Source organism: Heptranchias perlo, chromosome 10, assembly GCF_035084215.1.
Source record: "Heptranchias perlo isolate sHepPer1 chromosome 10, sHepPer1.hap1, whole genome shotgun sequence".
In the NCBI taxonomy this organism is placed as follows: Eukaryota; Metazoa; Chordata; class Chondrichthyes; order Hexanchiformes; family Hexanchidae; genus Heptranchias; species Heptranchias perlo.
The window spans coordinates 49,755,293-49,769,072 of NC_090334.1; the positions used below are offsets into that span (position 1 = coordinate 49,755,293).

General features: G+C 43.5%; 1 long non-coding RNA gene across 1 annotated transcript in view; it reads left to right on the forward strand.

The window, feature by feature from the left end:
* LOC137326529 (uncharacterized) overlaps window positions 1-13,062 on the forward strand; it is a 28,707-nt gene extending 15,645 nt beyond the window's left edge. Inside the window, exon 3 of the long non-coding RNA XR_010964209.1 lies at window positions 12,800-13,062. This is a non-coding gene — a long non-coding RNA (uncharacterized lncRNA). The remainder of the gene's footprint in view (window positions 1-12,799) is intronic.
* The last annotated feature ends 718 nt before the right edge of the window (window positions 13,063-13,780 follow it).

A 13,780-nucleotide genomic window follows, 5' to 3' on the forward strand; every position in this document is an offset into this window, starting at 1 on the left:
CTATTTTGAGAGAGTGAATAGGGAAAGACTATTTCCTCTGTTTGGGGAGTCAATGATGAGGGAGATTATCAATTTAACATTATTACTAAGAGAATGAGGAGAGAGGTTAGGAGAAATTTATTTATGCAGTGAGTTGTTGGAGCATGGAATATTTTGCCACAGGGAGTGGGTGAGGCAGAGACCATTGCATCTTTTAAAGGGAAATTATATAGTATCACATAAAATTTACAGCACAGAAACAGGCCATTCACTGATCTATGCCGGTGTATTTGCTCCATGCGAGCCTCCTCCCTCCCTACTTCATCTAACTCTATCAGCATATCTTTCTATTACTTTCTCCCTCATGTACTTAGCTAGCTTCACCTTAAATGCATGTTTGCTATTTGCCTCAACTATTCCTTGTGGTAGCAAGCTCCACATTCTAACCACACTCTGAGTAAAGAAGTTTCTCCTGAATTACTTATTGGATGTATTAGTGATTATCTTTTATTTAAGACCCCTAGTTTTGGACTGACCTACAAGTGGAAACATGTTCTCTACATTTACCCTATCAAACCCCTTCATAATTTTAAAGACCTCTATTAGGTTCTCAGCCTTCTCTATGCTAGAGAAAAAAGCCCCAGCCTGTTCAATCTTTCCTGATAGTTATAACCTCTCAGTTCTGGTATCATCCTAGTAAATTTTTTTGCACCTTCTTCAATGCCACTATATCCTTTTTGTAATTTGGATAAGTATTTGAAGCAGAGGAAAATACAGTGCTATGGAGAGTGCGCAGGGCAGTGAGATTAGTTTTGGATTGCTCTAGCAAAGAGCTGGCACAGGCACAATGGGCCAAGTAGCTTTCTTCTGTGCTATGATTCCTTGGATTTATCAATTTGAGATATTAAAAATCCACCCCTCCGTTTTAAGAATTCTCATGCCTCATGTAGATTTGCTCATTGTAAGAAAGCATCTAGAAGTAAATGGTTTCCTCATATAAATAAGTGCACATACTTCATTTAAATGTCGCTAATGAACACAAAATGCCGACAGTCCTGATTTCTGAATAAAAAGGACCCAGTGGAGAAAACAGTTTTAATTGTAAATAGTTTTTGTGCAACGTAACATGAAATTATGTTGATTTTTGTTGATTACTTTTAATTGCTTACACAGCAATAAGTGATCATAATCACTTTTACCAATTACAGTGAATAGCAAATGGCATCTGGGAACTTGTTCAAGTGCCAGGAGTATTAACATAACAGTATACACCAAATATATTCAACTAATATACACAACATCTGGAAATTAAGCCTCCAAGGCAACTGGGGTGCTGCAAATCATGCTACCACAACAGGTTTATTTATTAGTTCCTTAATCTCCTTAGATCAACTAAATTATTTAATGTTGCAAATAAGGTTCACTGAACTGAGTTTTGAAGATCTTCAGGCAAAATATGTAACATGTGAACACTCTGACAAATCCAACATTGCAGCTTGTTCACAGTCCATTAAAAATCTAAAATAGTTGCACCTCCTGGATAGTGCAGGCTCTGGTAACAGAACCACACTGGCCAGCCGTCTGATTGTAGTTCAGCAGCAAATGGGCTTCTCTGCACTCACCATAAGCTGCACCATTCATTTTAAATGCTTTGTATTTCGAAGGAAGTCTGGTGGCACGGTATGTTGGCGTACTGATATGATATGCTGTGCAATACTGATGCCATGCAGTTAAGATATAGGTCCGCGGTCATTATTTCCGCATGCTGCAAGATTGTGATCTTATCCAGGCTTTGAGACACCAAGGGAGGCGTCGAATACTTTCCCCAAGTTAACAGAAGCAGAAGTTGGCAGATGAGCCATCCCCCGTTGTTCTTCAATATTTCCCAGCAACTAGTTATAAAGCATTATTGGCAGAGGCCATAAGACAAGACTGTTTACTCCATCAGCCTGAAAAATGGTGTGTGGCTGGGGGCGGAGGGGTTAAGGGAGACAAAACAACAGAAATTTGAATCAAATTAAATAAATTAGATGGTTTAAAAGTTTATATTTATGGCGGCACATTGGTACAACAACATACTGGACCCAATTTGATTTTCAATATGATATAGATTTGGATTCATGCTGCCAGTCTTCCACACATTGGGGCAGAATTTTCATGCATTGGTGTAAGTTAGTTCTAAATTGATAAGAACTGATGCAAGTCTTGCCAGAATTGTAATGTGCTAAGACCATTCAATTCACTTGCAGATTTTGAAAGGTGCTGGGAGCACAATGGTGGCAGTAGCAGAACGTTGTGTGTAGGTAAAATTTATAGGATGCAGACAATTTAAGAGAAGTAGCAGAACAGGGAAAAATAAAGGCTTTAAATGCATCTCAGTCTATTGGCAGTCCTTGCCAAGGCTGATGGGGAAGAAGGCTAAGAAATGACCAGGAGAAAGGAAGGGAAAGAAAACCCAATGTGTTGGCATGTGTCTGCAGGTATGTGACAGAGCTGGCTAGTATCAGGCTCCCTGTTTGATGGGTGCTGCAGGGGAGGTGGTGCTGCATGAGGTGGTTGTAAGGAGGGTGGCTCTGTCTGCCACTCCATGGCACCATTCTCCCACATGCCAACCTAGAAAACTAGCAATAGCTTCAAGAATGCTGACATAGCTCAATAAAACTGACAACTGAAGAATGGGCCCGATTATAAGCTTTGTAACTTAAACTATACCTCTACTTGTATTGGAGGAGGAAAAAACATAAGTATATTGAAGCCTCAAAAAGAAAATCCAAATGTTGGAGGTATGAAATTGGTTGTCCATCTCTTGGGCCTGGGGGAATCTGAGGGTATGAATGCCAGAAAATCTTGACTTTTTACATTAACACTTATGTACCCTGCTTAATTTTAAGCACTTTTATACTTCACAAGATTTTTAATCTTAAAAGGAAATGAAAAACAAAGTGACATTTGGGCTTTCAACAGACCGTCATTTCCTCAAAAATAACCTCAACAGTCACTGTCCCACATCCAACCCCCCTACGCCAGTTCGCAGAGACATTCCTTTTTTTTCTCCAACCATTCCAGATCATACTGGCTCCCTTCTCCATCTCTCCGATCAATTCAACCTGACGCTCTTCTTTCCATCTCCCATTTAAGATGATAATTCCGCCCCTGTAGTTCATGCGGGCACTCTTTTTCTCACTCCCCCCTCTCTATTCATGCTGGCACTGTTTGCCCTGCTCTCAGTCAATGCTGGTATTCTTTCCACCTCAGTTCATGCTTCAGTTCTGCCTCGTTCCCCACAGTTAGTGTTGCACTCACCTTCCTTACTCCCTCTCAGTTAATACTGACATATTCCTTCCCCCCCATCCCAAATTGCTGCCATCAGCTTCTCCCCTTTTCCTTTCTCTTTGTTTCCCCTTCCTCCCCCCTTCATTTCCCCTTTTCTTCTCAACTTAATTTTCCTATTTCACCTCCTCCTCTTTGCCATCCATTTCCCACCTCTCCCCCCTGAGTGCCATTCCTGTTGCTAATAGAAATGTTCTCACATGAATCCTGTCTACAGTGTTCAGAGGCTGGGATTGTTGTAGGAGTGGCGTTGAGGGGAGAAGGGTCCAGTCCATGTTTATTTCTATCATGCTGACCAGTCCCTAAAACATTGACCACCAGCGGGAAACATGTTTGCCCTAAAATGGTTCTGCAGTATGCCTGAAAGGAGATGGAGGCAAGTTGGAGGTTATAGCTGACTTATTGTCGTTGGTTATTCCAGTCCCGAGCTCTACCACACTGCATCTGTCTTTCTGCTAACCTGTTTCCTGTTAGGTTAGTTTTCCAGATAGGTGGGACGATGCCTACAGTTATGGTTGATAGCATCTTAGAGAGTGTGGCCAGTCAGGATATGCTGACTGTCAATCACCCTGGCATGCCTTTCTTTCATGCAGTACTATATAAAGAATGACATACTGTGATTGGGGTGCTTCTGAAGAACAGTCCAGCATAACAATTAGTCAGGCCTTCATTCATATCTGTGCCATTGGCCAATTGTTGAGAGTTGGAACCTATTTCATAGAATCATAGAAAATTTATGGCACAGAAGGAGGCCATTCGGCCCATTGTGTCCGCACCAGCCGAAAATGAGCCACCCAGCCTAATCCCACTTTTTAGCATTTGGTCCGTAGCCTTGTAGGTCACAGCACTTCAGGTGCACATCCAGGTACTTTTTAAATGAGTTGAGGGTTTCTGCCTCTACAGCTCTTTCCGACAGTGAGATACAGACCCACACCGCTCTCTGGATGAAAAAAGATTTCCACAGGTCCCCTCTAATCCTTCTACCAATCATTTTAAATCTATGCTCCCTGGTTATTGACCCCTCTGCTAAGGGAAATAGGTCCTTCCTACCCACTCTATCTAGGCCCCTCATAATTTTGTACACCTCAATTAAATCTTTCCTCAGCCTCCAAAGAGAACAACGTCAGCCAATCCAATCTTTCCTCATAGCTAAAATTCTCCAGTCCTGGCAACATCCTCGTAAATCTCCTCTGTACCCTCTAGTGCAATTACATCCTTCCTGTAATGTGGTGACCAGAACTGTACACAGTACTCAAGCTGTGGCCTAACCAGTGTTTAATACAGTTCCATCATAACCTCCCTGCTCTTCTATTCTATGCCTCGGCTAATAAAGGAAAGTATTCCATATGCCTTCTTAACTGCCTTATCTACCTGTCCTGCTATCTTCAGGGATCTGTGGACGTGCACTCCAAGATCCCTCACTTCCTTTACTCCTTTCAGTATCCTCCCATTTACTGTGTACTCCTTTGCCTTGTTTGCCCTCCCCAAATGCATTATCTCACACTTCTCTGGATTGAATTCCATTTGCCACTTTTCTGCCCACCTGACCAGTCCATTGATATCTTCCTGCAGTCTGCAGCTTTCCAACTCACTATCAACCACAGGGCCAATTTTTGTATCATCTGCAAACTTCTTAATCATGCTCCCTACATTTAAGTCTAAATCATTAATATATATCATAAAAAGCAAGGGACCTAGTACTTAACCCTGCGGAACCCCACTGGAAACAGCCTTCCGGTCACAAAAACACCCGTCGACCATTACCCTCTGCTTCCTGTCACTGAGCCAATTTTGGAAGCAACTTGCCACTTTCCCTTGGATCCCATGGGCTTGTACTTTTTTGACCAGTCTGCCATGTGGGACCTTGTCAAAAGTCTTGCTAAGATCCATGTAGACTACATCAAATGCACTACCAGATTTCAGAAGTTGGAAACTCTGCATGCACTAATCCTCTGCATTATGTGCACTTTTTTAAGTAGATGTGGGTGTGAGGGTACCAGTGGGCACAGCACACCTCTGGTGCAGTCTGACCCGCCTTGCAAACCCTCTGCTGAGCTTCCTTTTCCTCATCCAAAAGGCTCAAATATATAGACCTTCCTACTGAGAAATCTATTGGTAGCACTAATGGAGCTAGTGGGGAAAGAGAAGCAGCTGAGCAATTATCACAAAGGTTCATGAAAGCAGAAATATAAAACAAAAAGTTAAGAAAAATGGTGCAGAAATAGCCTTAAAATTGTTCATTTAATCTTCTAACTATGTCCTTTTAAAGGAAGTATTGCCTGCAGCTGATCTACCAGCAACTCCAGACGTGCATGATAAAAGGAGTGATTATGACCTGGTGCTGTACTGTCCTAAAGATTTAAAAAAGACATGGAGGCATCACTCTGGCATCATTTGAATGTCTTAATGAATCTCCCGCCTACACTTGGACCAGGCGATCAATAATTCACACCAGATGCAAAGAGGATGGAGCATTATGAGTCTCCACCCCTTTTTCCAGTCCATTATGTCCTATGAGCTGGTACACGCACAGAATATGGCCACGGGGGGAGGTGCTTTTAGGTTGAATCATCCAGACTCTGTCTACAGGACTGAACTTATGGACAGGATTTACATCCCCCTTGTCTAATTCTCCTTCATAATATTTACGGTAACATATACAAAATTAATATTTGGTTACAGGAAATGTAATCTTGTTAGATATGTGCTGTTTGGTAACCAGCCAAAAGCTCTGATCTAAGTGAGAGAGCGGGCATAAATGAGAGGCTAGATATTATAATAGACTAGATATAATAGACCAGCACTTTGTTGAAGATGCAGGCCCCGATATTTACTGGGAGGTGGGGAGGGAGCAGCCGTGAAACCCGGAAATGCGGGTAACCCGGAGGTCCTGACAAATTCAATGGCAGGACCTCATTTTAAAGAATTTTCCCCGTTTCCCAGCCAGCAGCCAGCCAGATTGAGAGGCTGACTGCAATGTCATAGAGTCATAGAGTCATAGAGTTATACAGCACGGATAGAGGCCCTTCGGCCCATCGTGTCCGCGCCGGCCATCAGCCCTGTCTACTCTAATCCCATATTCCAGCATTTGGTCCGTAGCCTTGTATGCTATGGCATTTCAAGTGCTCATCCAAATGCTTCTTGAATGTTGTGAGGGTTCCTGCCTCCACAACCCTTTCAGACAGTGAGTTCCAGACTCCAACCACCCTCTGGGTGAAAAAGTTCTTTCTCAAATCCCCTCTAAACCTCCCGCCTTTTACCTTGAATCTATGTCCCCTTGTTATAGAACCCTCAACGAAGGGAAAAAGCTCCTTAGTATCCATCCTATCTGTGCCCCTCATAATTTTGTACACCTCAATCATGTCCCCCCTCAGCCTCCTCTGCTCCAAGGAAAACAAACCCAATCTTCCCAGTCTCTCTTCATAGCTGAAGCGCTCCAGCCCTGGTAACATCCTGGTGAATCTCCTCTGCACCCTCTCCAAAGCGATCACATCCTTCCTGTAGTGTGGCGACCAGAACTGCACACAGTACTCCAGCTGTGGCCTAACCAGTGTTTTATACAGCTCCATCATAACCTCCTTGCTCTTATATTCTATGCCTCGGCTAATAAAGGCAAGTATCCCATATGCCTTCTTTACCAATGTGGGAAGGTCTGCGCTGGTAGGCCGCAGCCAGGGAGCAGAGAGTCAGGAGGGAGAGATCGCAGAAGCTGTGGGGGAGGGCGGGGTGGAGATTGGAAAGGCCGAGGGGGGGATTGCGGAAGTCGGGGGTGGGGGCGGGGGGAGATCTGAAAGGCTGAGGGGGAGATCAGAAAGGTCGGGGGAGATCAAGAAAGGTTGAGAAAGGTCAGGGAGGAGATCGGAAAGGTCGTTGGGGAGATTGGAAAGGTCGGGTGTGATAGGTGGCGGGGAGATCGGAAAAGCCTTGGGGGGATCGTGAATGTAAGGTCGGGGATGAGAGTGCGGTTCGGGGGTCCGATCCCGGGGGGGGTGCAGTCGTGGGGGGGGATGGGGCCTCCGATCACGGGGAGGGAAGCGGGTTACTTGGGGGGCCGCGAGAAGCACTCCTGATCCTCCTGGCCCACATGCAGTGTTGGAAAGGCACTTACCTGATGGATCCGGCCGTTCTCGCCTCCCTTCAGCTGCCAGATTTCCTGAGCACTGGGAAACTGGCACGCAGCACATAAATTTAAAACTGTGGTGAAATTTGAGGCACGCAGCCTCATTAAAATATTTAGATAACTGACCCATCTCTGGAGAGCAGGTTAGTCTCCCACCCACCAACCCGACTCCGTTAAAACCAGAAGTGGGCGGGTTGGGGGTGGGGGTTTCCGATATTTGAAATTTTAACCCTTTCCCACCCATCCTGGGAGATTAAAATTCCCCCCACAATTTTAATAGAAATTGAGCATTTTAGTTTTTGTACACAGATTGACAACAGATGAATAATTGGAAAAATCTAATATAGCTTTTTTAGAAATTCAGTTTTAATACTTCACTTTTCATGTTCAGCATTTACAATTGCATGAGGAAAGCTGTTTGCGCTGACTGTAAAAGTCCTTGTGAAACTTTAAAAGTTGCAGCAAATAAACAAGGAGACACTGTATTAAAATAATGTCTGAGAACTGTTAAGACACTTTACTAATTGTTCAGCATTATTGATTTACTGATAAAGTGCTTAATTTTGTGCAGACTAAGGAACATAACAGGATCCCACAGGTATGTTTTTATAGCCTATGGGTGCATAATGGGCGGCTAGAGTTTAAAGCCCAGAATTTCCGTTCCGGGAGCTGTACTGCTAGAGGTGTGGAGCAACTCCGTGTTTACCTGCCCGTCTGACCCAGCAATGACCCCATCCCAAATCTAGGGTGGGTGCCCATGCCATTCATGCCACTACTGGGGAGCCTACTCTGTCAGGTCACTTAAACTGTGGACATGGGCAGTCTGGCCAGACTCTCCCAAGGGAAACATTTTTGTGCTGACCTGCTCCCGTAGTGATATGCCTTTTATCCTAATAGCAATTGGTCTCTTCCAATGGTTCCCCCTCCCCCCCCCCCCCCCCCCCTGTTAGAATTCTGCACCCTGACCAGAAAAGGGCAGAAACCCAGCAGAAAAGGGTTTAACCCCAAATTCCTCCCCCACTCCTGATCCAGTTTATGCCAATTCTGTGCTCAAAATGGGACAGAATTTCTAGGCTTAAATGTTTTAAAAGATACCTGACAATCTATTTTAGAACAGAATGGAATTGTTGGGGCTTGTGCATTAGAACAATCATAAAATTTGAATAGTTGTTTAGTGCTAGGCACCTGCAGGAAAGTCTTCAATGTCTATAAGTATCAGAAATGTGCATTACTGGGGGTGAGACAGAGGACCATAACCCCAGTTGCCCATAGAAGATACTGGGAATGATTTGCATGTTACGCATACATCGGGCAGGGAGTGGGCGGGACATCAATTACATCTGCCTGATGACGGTGGGAGGCCCAAACTATTTTTCATGGTTGGGTCTCATTTTAATATTCAGGGCCAGCTGCCAGCACTATTCTGACAGGGCTACTGTTACTTAAAGGCAGCCTGCACCTCTTAAAGGGGAGTTGCACTTTTTGTGTGGTGAACGTTGCATACCCTTGTACGCCATTATAGTGGAGGAAAAGCAACGCAGGGTGAAGAGTCCGACAGCATTCAAGGAGGACAGATCACATATTATCCCCTCCGTGCAATATACAGGCAACATGGGTCATATTAGGAGCTTAGTGAGGAGATGTGAATAAGAGGAGTGTACTTCACCAAAGAGGCAACAGAGGAGCTCTGCCACCTACTGCATGAGGACCTGAAGCCAAGGTCATCTGCATGCACTGCTCTCTCTGGCTATGAAAATGATGACTGCACTCAACTTTTATGGCACAGGGTCATTTCAGGCAGCCATGCGGAATCTCTAATATCAACCAGGATGCAGTAATAGCAATAAATTCGATAGCTGACTGATGTACTTTTCAGGGGAGCTGGGGAATTCAACACTTTTGGCATCAAAACAAGGCAGCAGTTAGATAGGGCCATCCAATTTTACAGGGTATAACAGGATTTCTGGCTTTCTCAAGGTCCAGGGTGCGATAGAGGGCACGCATATTGCTTTGTGAACCCCTTCATTGCCTCAACAGGAAGGGCTTCCACTCCTGAATATACAGATTGTGTGTGACAAAATGCAAAGGATCCTACATGTGAAATAAACTGAAAGTTGTCATGATGCTTTCATCCTTTGAAATTTGGCCCTCCCTGCCCTCTTTAGGGAAGAAAATCTTGCCATGGTTTGTAGGTGACAAAGCTTACTCCCCGTTCCCATCGATAATGACCCCACTAAAAGTGGCCGGAAAAACAGCAGAAGAGCACTACAACAAGCACATACCTCACAAGAGGGGTTATGAGAGGATCACCAAAGTCTTAAAGGGATTCTTTTGCTGCTTAGACAGATTGGGAGGGGCTCTGCAGTATGCTCCAGATTGTGTATCCTACATAGTTGTAGCCCGTTGTGCCCTGCACAACTTTGCCATACACAAAGGCCTGGCTGGGCTTGGACATTGCTGGGAAGGAGGTAGAAGCATAGAATCATTGAAAATTTATGGCACAGATGGAGGCCGTTTGGCCCATCGTATCCGCGCCAACCGAAAATGAGCCACCCAGCCTAATCCCACTTTCCAGCACTTGGTCCGTAGCCTTGTGATCCTAGCTGCTTTGGAGCCAGAGGTACATAGAGGAGAGCATCAAGATGACCTGCACTCAGAGGGCTCCTCACTGATTGCTGCAAGGGCATCAGAACACATCACATCTTTAACACAGTCTGCCTTTGACACCAGTGTCTTACCACTTTCAAAGAAAGGACCCCTCCTTTAATTCAGTAGCCATCCTAGAATGAGACAACACATCAGACCTCTTTGCCCCTATATGATCATGCTAATAATCATCACCTGATTGAATAAATCAGCATCAAATAATTGCATCCTTTCCTATATACTCTAAACTCCAAGAATAACAAATATGACGTAAGTGCACATTCTAATCTATTTCAATAAAGTCCAAAGTGAACACAAGCCCCCCCTACTCTATCCTAACACTGTGCTTCCCCATGATGACTAAATGTGCCTTTTTAAAATCTATTTTAGTGTTTCCCCTCGGTGCAATCTCAGGGCCAGTATCATGAGGATTGATTGAATGCTGATACTCTATAAAAGGGTCGTGGCCCTCTTCTCATGGCAGCTTGTTCCTGACGGGGAGCCGCTGATGACTGCATCTCTGGGGCTTTAAGTAGGTGAAGAGTGTGTTGTTGCTCAGGGTTCTCATGGAAGAAAAGGAAGAGTAGCTAGTGTGTTACCTTGCCTGCCCTGGTCAGGTCTTTGATTTTTGTTTTTTGGCAGTAATCTGCAGTCCTGGGTTTGGGAAAGTCAGTACTAAGTGTCAGTGCCACCTTCCTCCACGTGGCTCGAGTGATCTTTTTCTTGCCATGTGTTCTACTTTATCCAGCAGGATTTGCAGGTGAGGCTCTGTGAAATTGAGGCATCTTCATCTCTGCCTCTGTGTCATGCCCTGCTGCCTTCTCTGCCCGTCTCTGCCAGGTTCATCTGTGTTAGACATTCTTGTAAAGTGGCACCAAAACAGCAATGAGGCACCCAGTCAAGCTAGCTGACAGTCAACTCTCTGAGTCAAGCACTTTCCTCCTTATCTACTGCTCTCTCAGTTTGCTGCTGCAATCTTCAGCCTAAACTGGCTTTTAAAATTTCTAAGCACCCCATCATATTACTCTCATTTTACACAGGTTTCACATCAATTACCACTCCAATGGATATGCAGATGAGCTGACCCATAAAATTCTGGTGTAAATACCATCTGCAGGCACAACTCATTTTCCAATGTGGCAGCCAATTTGAAATGTGATAATGACCAGATAATCTGTTTTTTTAGTGGTGTTGGTTGAGGGATACATATTGACCAGGACACTGGGGAGAACTCCCCTGCTATTCATTGAAATAGTGCCATGGGCTCTTTTACATCCACCTGAGAGAGCAGAGGGGGGCCTTGGTTTAACGTCTCATCTGAAGGACGGCACCTCCAACAGCGCCGCACTCCCTCAGTACTGCATTGGAGTGTCAGCCTGAATTTTGTGCTTAAATCTCTGGAGTTGAACTCGAACCCACAACCTTCTGACTTGGAGGCGAGAGTTCGACCACTGAACCACAGCTGACACCTAATTAGTTTTAATGACAGTTGAAAAAGTAATTTTAAAAGGCCATAGATAAAGGAATAAAAACTCTAGATGGTTTTTATGTAATTAAGTTATTACTGAACAACACATTTACAAACTCTGTGGAATAGATTGTGAGCAACTAGGAAAAGAAAATCTGTGTATTTCCTATAAACTTAAGTTATTTACTGATTTAAATCACAAAATACATATAGTGGCAACGATGTGGAGATGCCGGTGATGGACTGGGGTGGACAAATGTAAGGAATCTTACAACACCAGGTTATAGTCCAACAATTTTATTTTAAAATCACAAGCTTTCGGAGATTATCTCCTTCGTCAGGTGAGTGAGTGAGTGAAAGGTTCTCAAATCGCATATCTTATATTAGGCTGGGACACGCTCACACCAATCAAAGGTGTCGTTGGTGTTCAGACAGGTTAGCCACGGAAAACAGTTCTGAATACACAATGGGTCAGATTACAAGGCCAGAGAGAGAAAGAGACCCGAAAGGCAGAGAGAGAGAGAGAGAGAGAATGTCCAGTTGTATTAAAAACAGATAACTTTTTTTTTGCTGGTGGGGTTACGTGTAGCGTGACATGAACCCAAGATCCCGGTTGAGGCCGTCCTCATGGGTGCGGAACTTGGCTATCAATTTCTGCTCGACGATTTTGCGTTGTCGTTTGTCTCGAAGGCCGCCTTGAAGAACGCTTACTCGAAGATCGGTGGCTGAATGTCCTTGACAACTAAAGTGTTCCCTGTGACACCTTCTGGCTTCCCAACAAATATGTGTACACTGAAACATTAACATTTTACAGTGACTCAGTTGTGGAGCTAATTGACCCCTCAGGATTAGAACAACTGTTAATAAGTCCAGTTAGGCCAGTATAGTGTTGGATTTATTATAACTACCAAAGTTAGATTAAGGCAAAATTAGGGTATGGCTGTGCTGTTTCTAACCCTAATCTGCACCTTTAGATGATAATGTTCTCTTATTGACATAGTTATCGTTCTAATAGCAATAGTCTAAAGACTATTTTTTGTCATTAGAAACAGAATAATAAAACCTTTTGTGGCTCTCTGTTAGTACCCATACCATAGCCTCTCTGATAATCTCTATTAACATTTTCAAATCATATCAGTGAAAATAATAAAGCTCAGAGTGTTTCCTATATATGTTATTTTACCCTGTAATTATCATGACTGCTTTGTGAGTATTTGAATATTTCAATGAAACGTGTTATTTATATTCTGTGGCAGGCAAGAAGACAGCACAGTCAGTGGGAAGGCCACACTGTGCTGCCCAGATTCATGGAATCTACTCGTAGGCATCACCGTGGGTCTGATCTCTCATCAAAATCAAGACCCATGAGGATGAGGATTGATGATCGTAGGGTAACTAAAAGCCTGAAAGCAGTTCCTATCTGTTTCATGCCGTGTAGAAAGTCAGTCAGATAATTGACTAATAATTAAGTACAGCTGTAGTCGATTAACATTTTTATGGTTGATTAACTTAAAATAAATGTTGCCCATTTTGTAAAGTCCTACCTTACAATCCTTGTTTTTACATTGGTTTTGCTTTTTAGATGCAAAATATGCAATTTACATCTTTTTTGTGTTATATGCATTGTGCAGGCTGGTGATGCAAATAAACCAGTCCCCAGAGAGCCCATAATTTACATCAGAAAACAGCACAGAACAGCTCAGAAATAAGGCATTTATGTGTGCTTTATTTAATGTAACGTTAACCTACTAGCTTATAATTCTGAGTGTAATTCCATTTCTTTCATTCATGTTATAGGAGAGACAAACAGAAAGAATTATAGGTGAGCAGATTGATTTCAGATTTTCATTGGGTGCATTAGTGTTTAATTTCTTCTGGTGAAGTTTTTTTGATGGCTCAAAAGGGTACAAATTGAAGCATGAAAGGAACTTTTGTAGTGAATATTCATAAAATTAGTGATGAAATATTAATCTTCAGTTGAACAAATAAGGCACTTGAAAATTGAATGTCCCGCCAAAGAAAACAAAGACAGAGTATAGCTTATGTATTCCATCGGGAGTACGATCTTCATAAAATCATAGAATCACAGAATCATAGAAAGTTACGGCAGAGAAGGAGGTCATTCGGTCCATCGTGTCCGTGCCGGCTGAGAAAGAGCTCTCCAGCTTAATCCCACTTTCCAGCACTTGGTCCGTAGCCCTGTGGGTTACAGCACTTCAAGTGCACATCCAAGTACT